Source organism: Petaurus breviceps, unplaced genomic scaffold, assembly GCF_028583685.1.
Source record: "Petaurus breviceps papuanus isolate PSGF00001 unplaced genomic scaffold, PetGlider_PUasm1.0 151, whole genome shotgun sequence".
Lineage (NCBI taxonomy): Eukaryota > Metazoa > Chordata > Mammalia > Diprotodontia > Petauridae > Petaurus > Petaurus breviceps.
In genome coordinates this window covers 33991024-34010202 of record NW_027185712.1, presented here as the reverse complement: position 1 = coordinate 34010202, position 19179 = coordinate 33991024, and the positions used below count along the sequence as shown (strand labels likewise).

The following is a 19179-nucleotide window of genomic DNA, read 5'->3' as shown; positions in this document are numbered from 1 at the left end:
TGGAGTCAATGGATCTGAGTCAGTCTAGCATTTCTTAAAGTTTTAATTTCTGAAAGGAGTAGCATGATTTCTTTCTGCCATGTGGAGGGTGGAAGATTACTTGGGTGATACCCAAACCATGGGTAATTTGTTGTCAAGGCCAAGGTCAGATGTGAGATACATAACAGAGCATTAAGTATCTAGTAGGTTCGTACTGGTGGAGCTGTGAACTAATCCAATCATTCTAGAGAACAATTACAGCTATGCCCCAGAGGCTATAAAATTGCATACACCGTGACTCAGAAATACTGCTAGTAGGTCTAAACCTCAAAGACATCAAAGAAAAAGGAAAAGCATGCATATGTACAAAAACATTTAGAGTAGCTCTTCTTATGGTGACAAAGAACTGGAAGTTGAAGGAATGCCCATCAACTGGGGAATGGTTGAACAGGTGGTGGCATATGATTGTGATGCAATACTATTGTGCTGTAAGAAATGATAAAGGGGATGGTTTCAGAAAAACTTGTGAAGATTTATGTGAACTGATGCAAACTGAGGTGAGCTGAAGCAGGAGAAAAATCTATAACATAACAGCAATAGGTTATAAAGATAATCAATTGTAAAAAACTCAGTAATCTGATCATTACAATGATCCACCATAACTCCAAAGGACTTTTTTTTTTTTGGCAAGGCAATTGGTGTTAAGTGACTTGCCCCAGGTCACACAGCTAGTAAGTGTGTCAAGTGTCTGAGGATGGATTTGAACCCAGGTCCTCCTGACTCCAGGGCCAGTGCTCTATTCACTGGGCCACCTAGCTGCCCCTCCAAAGGACTTTTGAAATAAAATCCTATCCACTTGTGGATAAAGAACTGATAGATTCAAAGAGCAGATTGAAACATATTTTTCCTTTTGTTTTTCTTTTTTTTTTTAATGGAACATGGCTAATGTTGAAATATTTTTGCTTGACTTTATGTTTATGATGACTATTTAATTTCTTGTTTTCTCAATGGGTGGTAGAGGGGGGTAGAAGGAAGGAGAGAATTTGGAACTGAAAATAAAAATAAAATAAAAAGAAGTAGTAAGTGCTTATGGATCCTTGGAACACTATAGAAACCTTTTCCTTCTACTTCCCTACTCTTATATCGTATAACAAGATCTTTTCTCTCAAAATTATGTCACACAGCCCCAGAGATATACTATATATCTTGTGCTGCTGAAATGCACTCATAATTTAGATGCTTCTTCTTACCAGTTCCTTGTCTCCCATTGACATTATTTTATCCCTCCCTATCTACTCTCTTACCATACAGCTCACAAATCCCCTATTCCCCATAGAAAATAATTCTCAAGTGGGTATTCCATTCCAGTGGATTTTTCTTTTCTCTTAATGTGATTTATTGGGAAGAATTCTGGACTGGGAATTGTTAAAACATAAGTTACATAGGAAAGGGGGTTGTTTTTGTCTTTTCTTGTATCCCTAGCACTTAGCACATTGCTTGGTATATAGTGAGTGTATAATAAATACCTCTTGATGGATTTATTGATTAAATTGGGAGATGGAGGTTCTATCCTGAGTTCTAGTCCTGATTCAGCAGGAACACAGTAAACTTGAATAGGAACTCACTTGGCCTCTATGGATCTCAGTTCTTTACCTATAAAATAAACAGATTGAGATAGATGATTTCTAGGTCCCTTCCAAGGGTCTTAACAGCCTATATAATTGGGGAAGGTGAACAATTGGAAGCAGGATTTGAGAAAGATAATTGGCTATTCAAAGAATGGAGTAGCATGGGAACAGATCCTAGATGTATAAAGGAATTTATAAAGGAATTATGATCTATATTGATTGGATGTGGGTTGTGAAGGATAGGAAAACCTTGAGGTTTGAATTTGTGGGCCTTAGAAGATGGGGTGCCTTTGGGAGCAATAAGCTCCTCTGCATCTCTGCCCATCTCTCCTCTCATCCTGATAAAATTCTAGGTCTGTGGTTGAATGTAGTATTTGATTCTCCTTCATATCAGCCCAAGGAATCACTGCAGTTTTCCATTTGTTACTTTATTCCAAGCTTGTCTCTTGCCTTACAAATTTGTTATGATATTGTCACAATTTATGTGGGTTAGGGGGGAAAACATTCATCTGTTATGCTTCAATTTGGATTCAGCCACTTGAAAGGGGTGGTGAGGACTTGGTCTAGGGATAGAGAAGTGCATGATAGTAAATGCCTATATGACTTGGGGAGGCCTATCCAGTTAGGAAATGGCAGTAACCTGAGGGAGTCTGCTGCATCAAAACGTGCTGAGGCAGCCTCCCTTTCTTGGGGCCTTGGGAAGAAATGATCCCATTGATTGGTTTCTAATGTCAAAGCACCTTCTCAGCTGTAAACAGTTCATCTTGAAAACATCTAAGAGCAGGATCATCCTCGTTCATAGCCTGGGAAAGAAGCCAAAAGCCTAAGGGATATATTTACTTTTCTTCACAGGGAAAATCAGAGGTAGAAGTCACCAGTTCAAATCAAGTCAAGTCTGGAAATTAGAATCAGCTGTTACCATCTGAAACCCATTGGGGATGTCAGTTCTGTGAACATACCCTGTGATCCTCATTAACTATTTTCTGGAGGTCCTGTTTGAAGTTGTATCTCCTTTTGGGCTCCTTAAGTTTGATGGTGCTTGGAGGCAGCATGGAATGGTAGAAAAACTTGGATATGGAATCAGAAGACCTGAGTCCAACTCCTGGTTCTTCTGCTTCATACCTGAATGACTTTGGAAAAAATCATTTAATTGCCTACACCTCACTTTCCTCATTTATAAAATGAATGCTTGACCTAGATCAATTCTAAGGTTCCTGGAAGCTCAACCCATGATCCTATAAAAGCATTCACAACCATGCCACACAGTCAATGTATGTCCATAGGGAGATATATTTTGGTTTGGATTTATGACTAAGTCATAGATAATCACCATCTACAAATTATCTACCTTCTTTAGGAAGGAGAGATTTCTCTGGGTTTTCAGTTTTAGCACAGCATTAAATTTAGGGACCTTTTAAAGGAAAGGAGGGATGATTCTCAGCTTCCACAACTTGTGCTGTTGGGAGACAGTCATTTATCCTACTTTAGACAAATCAACTCTCTGCCAGAAAGAATAGGGAAAGAAAAGAAGGTTGGACAGAATTCTGAAACTGAGCTCTAACATACCTACCATATGTCCACAGGTCACACAAGTATGCTGTGGTTAAGTATTAAGTCATATTTTCACATCTTACCTTAATGGTAAAGTAATGGTACCGTTAATAGGTTACCAGAATTTTTAAAGAATTAAAGAAGAGTTTATATTAAAGGAATTTGTTTTTCTTCCTTTCTCAGGGGTGGCATAAATGGGTGAAAATGTGGATCTACATATAAATTAGCTTTAATTAAAAAAAAACTAAAAAAAGAGGATATAACTTTCATACTCAGCATGTGTTTTCTTGAATAAAAGTCTCTTGTATGAGACTGTTCTAAGAAAGGTGGGTTAACCCAGTCTTGAAAATAAGGAAGGAAACAAGCATTTATTAAATGCCTTCTATTTGCCAGACATCGTGCTAAGTGCTTTACAAATATTATCTCATGTGATCTTCACAACTATCCTGGGAGGTAGGTTCTATTGTGATCCTCATTTTACAGTTGAAGAAATTGAGGCAGCCAGAGGTTAAGCGACTTGCCCAGAGTCACACAGCTAGTAAGTGTCCTAGGTCAAGTTTGTACTCAGGTCTTCCTGATTTGAGGCTCAGCACTTTCTCCACTACACCACCTAGCTACCCTCTCTAATGAAGAAATTGTGTCAGATGCGTTCATGAAACATAGCACAAGCACATATTTTTTTCTACCTGTCCAGTAATTCAGTTCAAAGAGCATTTGTAGGGCACTTACTATGTTTAAGTCATTGGGTCAGGAACTAAGGATATAAAGACAGAAATAAAAGAATTTCTTCCCTCAAGGAACTTTCATTTTCCTTGGGGAAAAAACAACATATACACAGCTGAGTAAATTCAAACTATATACTTAATAAATATGAAGTACTTGTGTGGCCTAGAGGGAGAGCCCTACCCACTGCTGGGATCCAGAAATGCCTGCTGTAGGAAGTAGTCATTGGGTTGAGCCTTGAAGGAAGCTAGAAGTTGAAGAGTCAGAGGTGAAGAGGGAGAGCATTCTGGGAATGGGGGACAGCCAAGCAAGGTTATAGAAATGAGAGGAAGAGTCTTGAGCAAGAGGAACAACAAAGAGGTCTATTTACTAGAACATTGAATCTATGATGGGGAGTAATATGGAATTATTTTGGAAAGATAGGTAAGAGCCAGAATGTGAAAAACTTTATGGGCCAGGGAAGTTTGTAGTTGATACTAGAGATGAGTTTGTAGTTTATCCCAGAAGTAGTAAGGTACCATTGAGGCTTCCTGAGGAGGGGAGCAATGTGGTAGAATCTGAGCTTCAGCTATTTTAAATCTTGCAGTTGTGTGGAGAATGCACCAAAGAGGGAGAGAATGAATGTGGAAAGTCCAGTTGGGGGGCTAAAGCTCAGTGATGGTGGCCCGCCACATGAATTGAAAGAAGACATGTTGTAAGAGATTTTAGGTAGCTAGAATTGACCAGACCTGGAAAATAATTAGAGGTAACATTGAATGACAAAGTGAGGGTGACAGTGAGGTTGTGAACCTCGGTGCCTAGAGGGATGGAGGTACCATCAATAAAAATTGGCAAGTTAGAATGAATGGTAGGCTTTAAGGAAAAGATACTGAGTTTTATTTTGGACATGTTGAGTTTGAGATGCCTCTGGGACATTCAGGTGGAGATGTAAGACCAGTCCTAGTTATATAGTTTTGGCAGTCATCTTCATAGAGATAATCACTGAATTCAGGGGAGTGGATGAAATCACCAAGCAATCAATCAACAGGCATTTATTACATATTTACCACATGCTTGCTAAGATCTACATTAATTGCTAGGCATAAAAACACAGCACTGAACACTCCCTGACCTCAAGGAAATTATAATTTATCCAGGAGAGACATGTTCATACAACGTTATATACAAAATTTTAAAAATAACAAGATAATTTTTGGGGAAAGGCATTAGCATATGGGATGAGGGTCATGTAGAATGTATCATTTGAACTGAGTCTTGAAGGAAACTAGGTGGAAGTGTTGAGGAGGGAGTACATTTCAGGCCTGGGAGACAATGGATGAAAAGGAACAAAGACTCTCCGGAGATGGAGTGTAAGTCATTACAAATAGCGAGGTCAGTTTGACTGGACTGTAGTAAAGAGGAGCAATGTGTAATAAGGCTTGAAAAGTAGCTTGGGACCATGGTAAGAAGGGCTTTAAATATTAAACAGAAGAATTTATGCTTGATCTTTCTTCAGTTCTAAAACGAGGATTATTGTAGCATCTGCCTCACAGGGTTATTGTAAGGATCAAGTGAGATTACCTGTGTGAAGTGCTTTGCAAACTTTAAAGTGCCACATAAATGCTAGTTGTTGTTGTTGTTGTTATTATTATTACAAAGAGAGGTAGACTTGGGGGGAAGTATAAACAATCCTGTTTTGGACACACTAAGACCATCGGCTATCCAGCTGGAGATGACCAGTGGGAGGTTGGCGATTGGAGCTCAAGAGACAGAAGAGAAGCCAGCAAGGCCAGCTCCCTGTCCTTAGAGTATAACCGTGCAGAAGGAGGGAGGCATGGATTATCCAGCAAAGGAATCTTGAGAAGAGGCCAAGGAGACAAGTCCTCTCAAAGACCCTTGAGAAGTTAGAGAGGAAGGAGAATATGGTTACCAAAAACCTGGGGATAAACAGTGCTCCACAATGTCAGAAAGTATAGAAAAGGTGAGATCTGAGAAAAGATCATTGGATTTGGCAATTAAGAAATCCTTCAGGGCAGCTAGGTGGTGAAGTGAATAGAGCACTGCCCTGAAGTCAGAAGGACCTGAGTTCAAACCTGACCTCAGACACTTGACACTTAACTAGCTGTGTGACCTTGGGCAAGTTACTTAACCCCAATTGCCTTCCCTCCTCAAAAAAAAAATCCTTGGTAACCCTGGAAGAGAAAAATCAAGTGGTGAGGTCAAAATGGATGAGAGGAAGGAAATAAACATCTATATTAGTTCCAGGCACTGTGTTAACTACTTATTTTGCAAATATTATCTCATTTCATTCTCAAAAAACTCTAAGAGATAAGTACTGTTATTATCCCCATTTTAAAGTTGGAGAAATTGAGGCAGCCAGAGGTTAGGTGATTTGCCCAGGGTCACACAGCTTGTAAGTGTCTGAGGCAGGCTTTGAATTCCAATCTTCCTGATTCCAGTCCCCACATTCTAACCACTGAGCTACCTGGCAACCTTGAGAAGCCAGTTTGTAAAGGGGCTGAGAGGAGATTAGGAATCATGAAGTATAGGTAGCTTCCCCCCTCCCCCTAGGAGTATGGTTAAGAAATGGAGGAAAGATCTAAAATGAAAGGCTGAGGGGATGACAGAGTCAAGTGAATATTTTGAAGGATGCGGGAAATCTGGGTATCTGTATAGGCAGCAGAGAAACCAGTGGATGACAAGAGATTGATAGAGATAAAAGGAACATGGAATAGGAAAAAGAGGGATTTTAGGGTAGATGGGCCCCAATTTCTCAGTAAAATAAGAATTGTGGTCCTTGAGTGCCTAGGAGAGAATGGATGTCAGTGGCTTGAAGAGAGAAGTAAAGTTTTGGAACAAGCACTTTGGGGGAGTAATAGTAAGTCAATCAGGGAAGATTAAAACCTGCTTAATAGACCCAATTTAATGTCTAGAACCATTAATTTGGCAAAATTCTATATTTACCAGGTATTAATACTTTTCTTCTTTTTTTCAGTCTTTCTAATTTATGTCCCTGATTAACTTTTTTTTTTTTCGTCTTTTTGGAGGAGGGAAGGCAGGGCAGTTGGGACTAAGTGACTTGCCCAAGGTTACACGGCTAGTAAGTGTTAAGTGTCTGAGGCAGAATTTGAACTCAGGTCCTCCTGACTTCCGGGCTGTACACTATTCACCGCACCACCTAACTGCCTCACCTGATTAACTCTTCATAGTTGTTTAAGCTTATATCTTGAACTGTTTGAAAATAAGAAATGAATTTAAAAGGATGTTTATAAAACACAGGATGATCTTATCCCTAGGAACACCAGACCTCACTCCCAAGGCCAAAAAATAGTCCAAAGTTGTTAATGTTCTCAGCTTCTGAATGTCCCAACTTTATTTCTAACCCAGTCCTGAATCTGAGCAGTTTCCAATATGAGAGAGTCAATACCCAGCAGCTGGGTTAACTGCTGGGAGCTGGTGCCAGTTGATCTGTTTGTCATTATTGAGCTTGGTCATGTAGCTGTGGGAGGATTATGGTGATGACAAACTAGGAGTGATAATACAAAATGTGACAAATTTGTAGTTACTGACAATATACTACCCAACATTCTACTTCCCAAAGTTTCAATAGACGAAATTACATGCAGAATTGACACAAATAAGTGGAGCATTTCAACTCCCATATATCTCTTAAAGTTGAAAGATAGAATTAAAGATGGCAGAAGACAGAGTCTGTGTTATTCCTGTTGTTGATGGTATAGGTTTTTTTAATACCAAAGGCCATTTATTGGTTTCTCAGATTGCTGCCTGAAGTGTTTAGTTCCAACAGGCCCCTCAGAAGTCTAAGGCAGCATCAGAGTCAACAGAAGTTATCAGCCTTTGGGTCTAAAGCAACCATAGAGAGGTTTTCAACATTCGGATCCAGTGTTATTCTTTTTTTTTTTTAGAAGAGGGAAGGCAGGGCAATTGGGGTTAAGTGACTTGTCCGAGGTCACGTGGCTAGTAAGTTTTAAGTGTCTGAGGCAGGATTTGAACTCGGGTCCTCTTGACTCTAGGGCTGGTGCTCTATTCACTGTGCCACCTAGCTATCCCAATGGGTGTTATTCTTATCTAGGCAGAGGCTGCTGTAACATGGTTGCTAGATTTTCTCTCTGATGGGAAGATAACCTTAGTTTTAAACTTTGATTCACTCAAGTGCACTGAGGCCTTTATCCATGCCGGTACCTTTTATTCTGTTGGCTTTCCTCAGAGTCATGGAAGTCCCAGGTTGTGGGTTTGGCTTCTGCTTGAGGACAAGACATTAAATCTCAATTCCACCAGGATAGAGAAAGCAAGCTTCCCAGGTGCTAGATGGTTGTTTCTAGCCAAAAGCTGTAAAAGAGAAGGGAAGATTTCCTTTCAAATTTCTCTTCCTCTTCTGGGGCTTTTTAATTAACAGATACCAAAGCTCATACTTGCCCAGAAGTTAGAATACTAAGAGGGGCTCCTTTTTAATTCAAAACATAAACTTCTGGTGTGCCCTCATGTTTTGACAGTGGTGATCCTCTGGCTTCACTATGATCTGGAGACAAATCCTGCTTCAAATACTCCAGCCTGATGCGCGTGGTAGTTAGTTGACGTACTTACACTTGTGCCCATCTGTTTGGCTGGCAGGAGGCCTGTGAAGTAGGTGGTAAGCCAATTTCTGTAAGGCACATTTGCCAATCTAAGATGGTTCAGAGGAGCAATCTGCAGAGCACAGTGAGGGCTAATGCGCCTGCCAAGAGGACCTTCTGTTTGGCATCGGTTCCAGAACAGGGCAACACACTCCTTTACAATGGAGAACATCTGCCCATGGAATGTTGGCAGGTGTTTATACTTAGTGAATGATTGCAGGTTCTACCTCTTCCCCCAACTGCCTTTGAGCTGAATTCACAATGAATTCATTATGCGAACTAGATATTTTTACCTTCACTAACTGCCAACAGTTATAATGTCAAGGTCCGGCCTGTCAGGTTGCAGCTGAAATAGAATCATTGAATCCCAGCATTGGAAGAGATCTTTCAGGTGACCAAGTTTGAGCCCTACCTCACAGGCAACACTTAGGTCACATGACTCTCAGTCAGTCAATAGCATGAGGTGAGCGCCTTCCGTGTGAAAAAGCACTGTGCAAGCATTGAGGAGGGATACAAAAGAAATAGAAGTCATATTCCCCATTCTCAAAGAGCTTATAGTCTAGCTGAGGAAAGAGAGAGTGAGAGAGAGAGAGAGAGAGAGAGAGAGAGAGAGAGAGAGAGAAAGAGAGAGAGAGAGAGAGAGAGAGAATGAGAATGAGAATGAGAATGTTCAGGACTCGGCTCAATAATTTAACTACTACAAATTCAAGTCCCACAGACCACGAGCAGAAGGAGATTCTGGAGGAAGTGAGCTAAAGGTTTGAATAGGGAGCCTGACTGGAGAGGAGAGGGCACATTAAGTGGAAGTCCTGATTCATGAAGAGGCAGAGGTGGTAATAAATTGTTCTGGGGACAATGAACCTTTTGCTAAGTTTGGAGAAAAAGCAGCAGGTATAGTGGGAGGAACAGAATTGGAAGTTAGGGAGCATGTACTCTAACTATGACTCTGCCATGTATTAGTGGTAAGGTCACAGGCAAGTCACATCTCCACTCCTCAATCTCCCTACTTGTAAAATGAGGCTGTTGGAATCAAAGTTTTCTTGGGTCTCCTTTAGGAATTTTGTGATTAAGGTCACAAAGAGAACTGAGATCAGAAGAGTAGGTGGACAGGCTGAAAAGGCTTTTGGTTTTATGGGAAAGCCTTTAAGGCTAGGCTATATGGTTTAAATTTGATTTCAGAGAAAATAGGAAGTTACCGTTACTTCCTTTCTCCCCATTATTTCCTTACCTCTTTTTAAAATAAATGTTGTGGATTCCTTTTGTTTTGTATAACAACAATTTCTGTTATGGTCAGTTCTTAATTAGGGAATTAATTTTCTTTTTTTATAAACATTGCTATTTAAGCAGTAAACTGGTCTGGACTTGGGTAAGCCCAGAGGTAGGGAGTTCCACTGAGGCTGTTTCAGTTGGTTAGATATAAAGTGAATGGGGGAAGGGCCAGAGTTACTTATGGAGACAGAGAAAAATGAGGAGATACAGAACATAATGTGGAGAAGTATCTAAAGACTCTGGGGATAGATTATAGGGAAGGGATGCGGGGGAGGAATGGTGTGGACAAATGAGAGAGAACAAAAAAAATGTCTCTAAGATATTGAGTCTAACGATGAGGATTGTTCTTAATAGTAATGAAGAATGTAGGGAAGAGAAGGGAGTTGATTTGGGGAGAGCAAATGATGAGACTGAATTCAGGTATCAAAATGTTGAATCCATTTGTTGGGAGAACAGTTCTAAGCAAAATTATTCTATGAGGAATTAGAGATAATAATCAAGAGAGGTGGGGAGAGAAAAAGTGTGGAAGAAGAAGAAGCAGAAGAAGAAGAAGAAGAAGAAGAAGAAGAAGAGAGAGAGAGAGAGAGAGAGAGAGAGAGAGAGAGAGAGAGAGAGAGAGAGACATATCAAGCAAGGTTGGAGGTATAAATTTAGGAATCATTCACATCCATATGAAACTGAGTAGAACTTCCCAAGGATATTAGCATAAGAGAACAGCAAAGTCCCTAGGATGTAGATTTTCAGGGCACTCATTCTTCTGGTTATTGTGAGAAAATAAAACGTGGGGGAGGGAGAGTCAGAGCAGCCAGAAGAATCAGAAAAGTATAGAATTACCAGAAAGAGAGAAGAATTCATTATTGTCCAATTTCAGGTGAAAAATGTATTGAAATGTTGATACCACAACTTCTGAGCCATCAGAAAAATTAGGGTTCAATGGGTGTGCTCTGTTTTGGGGAATAGAAAAGTGAGCTTATTTCAAAACGAGTAATGAATTACATGTAGCTAGTAGATATTTAATAATTGTTCATTGAATTGAATAAATCATCATTTACAATTAAGAGCAAAGGTTGAAGAAATGACAATAAAGATAATGTGGAGGCCTTCTGTGTTTCTGCACTGCTTACATCAAGACCCTCTATAATTTGGCCCTAGTCTATCTTTCTGTCCTCCTCAACATTGATCTGTTCCAGTCAAAATGGTCTGCTCATTCATTGCCCCCTTTATGAGTATTCAGACTTTCTCTCCTCTGTGATTTTGTTCCCAATATTCCTCCCACATAGTAGACCCTCATTCCTCCGTTACTCACCCAAACCGTTCAAAATCCAGCTCAAACTCCCTTTTTTTCTATCACGCTTTTCTTGATTGTTCTAGTCCATGCTGGTTTTTTCTTCCTCTTAACTTCTATAGTATTTACTATTTGTATCTTTCATTTGACAATTAACTTATAGAAACCTATTGCCTTTATATTTCTCGTAATGTTTTCTTGAACTTTTATTTTTAATGGTATTTTATTCCTCCCTCCCAATTATGTCAAGCAATTTTTAGCATTCATTTTTTTACAAGATTTTGAGTTCCAGATTTTTTTCCCTTCCTCCATCCCATCCCTGTTTCCTAAAATGGTAGGCAATTTAATATAGGTTATATATGTGCAATTATGTAAAACATATTTCTATATTAGTCACAGTTGTGAAAAAAGAAACAGATGAAAAGGAAAAAAAACCCACAAAAAATAAGGCGAGTGAGAAAAGTATGTTTTGATCTGTACTAAGCGTCCATCAGTTCTTTATCTGGATGTGGATAACATTTTCCACCGTGAGTCCTTTGTACTTGTCTTGGATCATTGTGTTGCTGAGAAAAGCTGAGTCATTCATAGCCGATCATCGTACAATGCTGCTGATACTGTGTACAATGTTTTCCTGGTTCTGCTTATTTCACTTTGCATCAGTTTATACAGGTCTTTACAGATTTTTCTGAAAGCTTCCTGTCCACTATTTCTTATTACACAATAGTATTCCATTACATTGAACTTTTATTTAACTCATACAGTTATTTAATTTTTCACATGTTTGTGTCTTATCTATTGAGCTCACTTGTGAGCCCCTTGAGTGTAAGGACTGCATCTCATACTTTCTTGTATCCCCTGCAACTCTAGTACTGTGACTCAGCTCCATAAGTAATTGCTGGTAGATTGACAAATATAAAAAAATCTCATTGAAGAGACAAAGCAGCAGCACTTAGGGCTATTATATAGTCTACTTTCCTGTGCTTTTCTTCCTAAGATTAAATAGCAAATATGGTTCCTACTTTGCCCTGCCTATATAAAGCTTACCCTGCCCTTAAAAAACAGTGGAAGTCTCCTCTCTCCTTTTAAGCTTTCCCCAGCAAATGCATCCATTCATTTACTCAAAGCCTGACCATACATACTTATATACCAAGCAATTGGGGTACTTGATTGTGTTCAATTTAGCACTTGATATCTGCTTCCTTATTTCTTCTTTAATTGTTTCAAGCAAGCCTTATCTTTTCACATGTGATGTGAGATTCTTAATTGTGAAGACTACTGGCTCCTTTTCTCCCCAGGGTGACTAGGTGTTAAGCACATAGTAGTCACATATACCAGCCCATTGAAATTACCTTGTGGGTTTTTATTATGGGTGCAATCTTACCTCAAGTATAACAACTGGCACCCCACTGACACACACTATACCCCCAACCACAGATGCTGCCTCGGTTTCCAGGAGCATTATAGATATGGGACAATACCCACTTAAAAAAACCCCACAACTCATAAGCCCCCACTGATGTTTCTTTTACCACACAACTGCAGGACATACTAGTTCAAAGCAAAAGACATGTAGACAGAATAAGTCAACTGGCAGGGAGGATTTCTTTTATATTCACAAGGGAACCTGGTCCTACAAGTTACTATACGGTCTAAGACATTTACTTTATAGATGAGGAAACAGGCCTAGAGAGGCCTTTGACAATGATGTTTATAGTTACAAAAGGGTTGAAAAAAAGCCTGCGTGCCAATGAGAATATGAGAACAAATTATACCTCCTCCACTTATCTTCATAATTAACCTAATTATCATTATTGTTCCTTGAGTCTATCCTGGATGACTGGTAGAAGGATTCTGTCATTTGTGATCTGCTGTTATTCATGTGCATCTGAGACTACTTGCTGTCAAACTACCAGAAACTGTCAGACTTGGAAGTATAATACTGCTGCTTTTTCTGCATTTAAGCTTTCTGTCTTCAGAGTTCTTCAGATCTCTCACCCATTATTGAAAATTGCCTTCTCTATTCATATAAATCTCATCTAATTACATTTATGTTATATTAGTTTGCTTCTTTATCTACAGTCTATTGCTTCCACTTATCTTTTTCCTTATGGTAATTGATCCCAGAGTGAAACATTATCCTCAACCCCATTCTAATATATGAAATAATATTTTTTTCTTCTTTTATCTGAACTTCATGTGGCATTTGAAATAGTTTCTCCTCATTTTCTTCTCATTTCCTCTCCCAGGAAATGATTCCTCATTCTTCAGGGATTTCTTGACTCTGAAGTCAATGACTTCCAAGTCAATTTTTGCCAGACATGACGATGGTGATAATTAATGCTGTTATCTTGAATACATAGGAATCATTACACTTACATGGACTCTTACCTGAATCACTTTCTTTGATATTTAAATGTAGACTTCTTCAGTCTAGTCCACAGTGATAGTACAGTGGATAGAGAGCCAGACCTGGAGTCACAAAGATCTGAGTTCAAATTTAGCCTCATGTGCTTAGTATCTGTATGGCCCTGAGCAAGACATTTACCCTCTGTTTGCCTCAGTTTCTCCAACTGCAAAATTGATATGATAATGGCACCTATCTCCCAGGGTAACTATGAAGATCAAATGAGATACTATTTGTTGTTGTTTTTAGCAAGTCTTGGTATTTATTTCAAATAAATGGAATCAGAGCAAAATATCTCAAGGATAAAACTCCAAGTTTTTTCCTTATGTAATAGTTTAGGGGAGGGAAGGGAAATAAAGGAAAAAGCATTTATATAGAACGTATTCTGTGCCAGGCATTCTGCTAAGTGCTTTGCAAATATTAAAATGAAATAATATGGGGACAGCTAAGTGGTGTAGTGAGTAGAGCACCAGCCCTGGAGTCAGGAGGACCTGAGTTCAAATTCAACCTCAGACACTTAACTTACTAACTGTGTGACCTTGGGCAAATCACTTACTCCCAATTGCCCTGCTTTCCCCCCTCCAAAAAAAAAAGAAATAATATTTGTAAAAGAGCTTAGTACAGAGCCTGGCACATAGTAAGTACTATATAACTGCTTATTTCCCTTCATGAAATTAAAGTCTACTGCTCTGAAACTCCTAGCTATTATTCATAGTTCCACCCTCTACAGCCACTGAGAACAAGTCTCATCCCTCTTCCACATTCCAGTGCTTATTCTTTAAAACAGCTGTCATGCCTTCAGAAGTCTGCTCTTTCCAGGCAAAGCATCCCCAATCCCTTTGGCCAATCTTTTTTTGGCATGGTCACAGTCCTCTCATTTATCCTGGTCATCTCCCTCTGCACATGTTCCAAGTCAGAATGTCCTTCCTAAAATGTGGTTTCATAACCTCACAAGGTGCTCCCAACATGCCTGACCTGGGCAGTGAAACTATCCTGTTTCTCCTCCTGTATGGACAAGAGGCCTCTTATCAAAGCCCAAGATGTTAAGTTTTTTTTGTTGTTGTTGCTACCATCTTGTCACACTGTTGATTCATGTTGAACTTGGGATATACTTCCAACTCCCAGTACTTATAATGTAAGCAGTTGTCTAGCCATCCCTCCCTGTTTTGAGGTGGTCAAAGTCTAGTTCATAACAGGGGGTGATAGGTAAGACCGGATCAGGCTCCACCATAGTGAGCAGGGTGACCAATCCTTCCCTCTATTGAGATCTTTATGGTAACAACACAATGTTGCCCTCCCCTTTAGCCTGAAAGCACAACACAAAAACCATGTCCTTAGTTCAATTTGTATTCAGTGACACTTGGAAGACTCCTGCTGCTAGTCAGCTCCAATCAGTGATGGGGGGCAGCCTTTTGACCTCTGCTAGTTCAGTTTGCTAGGGGGATGTTTTCCAGGCCAATATAATTGCATGCTTATACATGATGCTGTATCTGTGGATAGAGAGAAGATCTATTAAATTTTTTATCTTTTTTTTTTTAATACTTTCCTTTGGGTGTACTCTCTAATACCTGCTTCTCAGTGTTAATTTTCAGTATTTTAATTGGTGAGGGTAAGAGGTACTATCTCTTTTCTTCCTCTGGGTCTTCACTTTGAGATCTTAATAGGTCTTAACCTTCCTTATGGAATGGCCACTAGGGTATAGTCTAGGCCTACATGGTTTTTGCGAGAGTTTTTTTTTTTTTAATCTTTTATAGGATAGGACCCTTTTAGGAATATGACAGGAATATTGCCAAGCAAATAAAAGTCTTACAGATGTGTATATATTTCTTTTATTGGGGTTATGGTAATCTCCCAAATGATTTAGGGACTTTATTTTTAGTTTTTGGCCTTTTGGGTTTTACCAGACACAGCAGAGATTTCAAAAATTGCAGAGTAGAGTGGAGTGTTTATATAAACAAGTTTTTATAGAAATCCCTAAAAGAAGTTTTTTGAACAAGGTGCTACAGTTAAATATGAGCTTCTCAAACCTTCAGATCCATGGAGCCAATATGTCAACTGCTTTTTTCATCTTAATCATTTATCACGTGATACCCTAAAATTCTGTTAACTGGCTCGTCTCCTTTTCTGTTCATGAATCCATGAATCATATCCCTCATACCACAAATCATCACTGAATATATGTTTAAGCCCCTGTAATGCTCCACAGGGTTTGGAGTCAAGAAGACTTGAATTCAAAACTGACCCCAGACACTTTGTTAGGTGGGTGATACTGGGCAAGTCATTTAACCTTTGTCTGCTTCAGTTTCCTCAACTGCATAGTGAAGATAATAATAGCACCTATAGCCCAGGATTGTTATGAGGATCAAATGCGATAATATTTGTAAAAACACAGTGCAGTGCAAGCAGTATAACAATGCTTATCTTGTTACCTTGTCCTTACCGTTAGACCACAGTGTCCATTGCTTTTTTTCTGCATTGTCCAGCTTTTGCATCTCACCAATTTATATTTCCAAAGTTCTTATAAGTGTAGCACAAATCCCAATATCCCAACCATGTGCGCTTTGGATGCTCCCAATTTGGATTTTACAGAGATTGTGGTTTTCCATAAGTTGCAGGTGTACAGCATGCATAGGAGAATATTAATGTTAAAATATGGGTTTTTGCATCATTGAAAGTATGTAATTCTCCTGGATCGCTCTCTTCTACTAATTTATCTCTAGCCCAATCTGCTCTTCATCTGCTGTGCCTGCCCATGACACATATATTGAAATACTAACTCATTGACATTCCTGTCCAAATACATTTCACTGTGTGAATAATAGAGATTTTTCATCCATTTGGCTATTTGTGTGGATTGTTGCTGCTGACTTTTGAGTGGTCATGGGTCTTATCAGTAAGGCCTTGGAGAATTCTGGGGCTTGACACAATTAGCACAGTGTTATTTACAAAGTTGGGTCTGGAGGACCTTATCACCTATAATGAAACTGTCTTCCATTTGAACAATGAACGGGAAACCCTCCATGAGACTGGAAAACACCTTCAGTGAGCATACATCTCCTTATTTCATGCTTTACTTGATCTTTATCAACATAACTGAGCAAAGTTATCTCTAAGATTGAATCTGTTGTGGCCTCACTTAAAAAAATAATATATGCTTGGGAGATACCTTGTTGGAGAAGAGCCCTCAAGGCTCTGTTTTGCTCTACCAAGTCAAATGCTTTTTTGTAATCGACAAGCAATGAACCTAGCATGATCTTGTATTCTCTACACCTTTCAGTCAACTGTGTAATTGTGAAGATGTAGTTTGCTTTAGAAAATTGTTTGTAGAAGCCTACCTGTTCACTTCTATTTTCCAGGAGTATCCTTGATTCATGTGTCACTCAATCTCATAAAGATTTTATAGAGATGAAAAAGTTGGCATATGGGTCAGTAGTTTCTTATGCCCCCTTGATTGCAGTTATTTTTTTAGGTAATAATCCCACTCAAGATTTTCTTCCATTTGTTTGGTATGTTCTACTCTTTCAAATACCTTGAGAATTGATCCCCCATTGCTTTTAAAAATTGCGTCTCAGATTTCTTCCTTGTCTATGTGATCTGGTTCAGCTACTCTTTCTGACTTCCATTTGTCAAGTGCCATTTTCACTTGTTCATATTTCAGACTAAATAAAGTGCTATCATCCAAATGTGGTGATTCTACTGTCATCATGATGAAGATAGAACATTTTAGTAAATGCAGGCAAACAATTCTCTTCTTTGGCTTATTTGTTGTTCTTCCAATTTCATCTCTAAGAGCTTTTGGGCTGAATTGCTTTAGTTAGCTTTCACAGCAAGTTTTCTGCAGACTTTTTTTCCTTTCCACTGCTTTTTACTCTTTTTGTGAAGTAAGTATTTTATGATTGATTACTTCATTAAATTTTATCTTATTTAATTTGGACCATTGTTCTACTCTGTCAAACTCCTTTTAAATTCTGACTCTGTCATCCAACGTTAGTTATCCATCCAGCCTTTGGTCATCTTCACATCTGATCAGTATTCCTTTCTTTTGTACTGAGTCCAAGGCCCCCAGAAGATAAGCAGCACTTCTCTTCCTCCACTTTGTTTCCTATGCCCGTTCCATTCCTTTTTCTCCTAATAGAATTCTTATTCATTCTTTAAGGCCCTTCTACTTCCATGAAATCTTCCCTGATTTCCTCTGGTCTGTACCACACACTCTGAATCACAGAATTCAGAATTAAAGGGAACCCTAAGGCTCATTTGGTCTGCCTTCTCACTCAGGAATCCTCTATACAACATCTCCGAAGGATTCTTTAGCCTTGACTTGGACAACTCCAGGGATGGGGAGCTTTCCCACTCCTCCTGAGGCAGCCTATTCAATTATGTTACAGTTCTGAGTTCTAGAAAAGTCTTATATTGTACTGAAATATGCCATTGCTTCTACTTCAGCCTCCTGGCATGATTTCTCCTCAACAGTATTACAAGCAAGGATAGTACAATATTATTTTGTAGTTTTCCATTGGGCCTACCCTGATGCTGGGCATAAGTAGGTATCTACAATTTCTGGACAAAGGGTCACTTTTCTCCCCGCCCACTACACCTTAGACAATGCATCTACTTCAATACTGTCTGGAACTCATCCAGGATACCATCCTTCTCTGAATCCCATTAGCACTTTGCTGTCAGTCACATGATTCCACCTTTGATAGTCTAACATTATTTCCTTATCATCTAGCTTCTCCTTTGGCTCTTGTCTTTCTTCTATAAACATACAAGGGCTACTTTTCCTTCAAAACAAATTGAAAAAAATAGCAACACAAACAAAACCCCTTTCCATACCCTACTCCACTTTTTGAGTAAACGTCCTTTCTTTTACATACTTCCCTCTTAATTCCATTCAGCTGAAACTTCTGCCTCCCAGGTCAACAAATACTAACTGTAGGGAGATAAAATTTTGTGCTGATCGGCATATGGAACAAAAGTCAAGGCCTTTTTAATTTTTCCAGTAGTCGTTGTTGCTCCTACCTGTACACAATAAAGGCTTTTAATTTTCATGCCAAAGAAGAGCTTTTGGGGGAGTGACTCTCATTTCAACCTCCAGCCTCCACATAGCTACTGTTTTTTGTTTTTGTTTTTGTTCTTGCAGAGTCTTCAAAATGTGTTTTGGTAACACAGGATCCCAACAACAAGAGTTTAAAATGAATTCCTAACTCTAAGTCAGTTGAAGAGGAATGAAGTCCATCAATCTAGCACCCAGAACTCTGAGCTAGGTGAGTAGTGTGAGGATGCCCACAAATAATCTTGAATTCCTCCTCTGACCCAGGGCTACAGCAAATGGTCTCCCAGAGATTGAAAACTTGGACTCAGTACTCAGAATCCTGAACGGGAGTTGCCTGGAGTAGATCCTGTACTTACCTCACCCAGGGCAGTGAGGTAAGGGGAAGGAAAGGGGAGGAGAAAGATGAGGAGTCAAGGGATGACAGACTCAGTTCTCAGAGCTCCCAACTAGGCCAGCAGATCACTAGACGAATTAATAAAATATATGTATATATTTTATTCATAATATGATATATAATTCATATATAATTATATAATAATTCACAATACAATAATTCACACACATAAATGTGGAGAAAGAGAAAGGAAAGAAGATGGAAAGAGAGGAAGAGGGAGAGAGAGATAGGGGGAGAGAGAGAGAGAGAGAGAGAGAGAGAGAGAGAGAGAGAGAGAGAG

At 39.2% G+C, this 19179-nt stretch overlaps 1 long non-coding RNA gene across 1 annotated transcript in view; it reads left to right on the top strand.

Moving 5' to 3' along the window:
* Positions 1-19179, top strand: part of LOC138154088 (uncharacterized) — a 32096-nt gene that overhangs the window by 4399 nt on the left and 8518 nt on the right. The window contains exon 2 of the long non-coding RNA XR_011166547.1: positions 18593-18716. This is a non-coding gene — a long non-coding RNA (uncharacterized lncRNA). The remainder of the gene's footprint in view (positions 1-18592; positions 18717-19179) is intronic.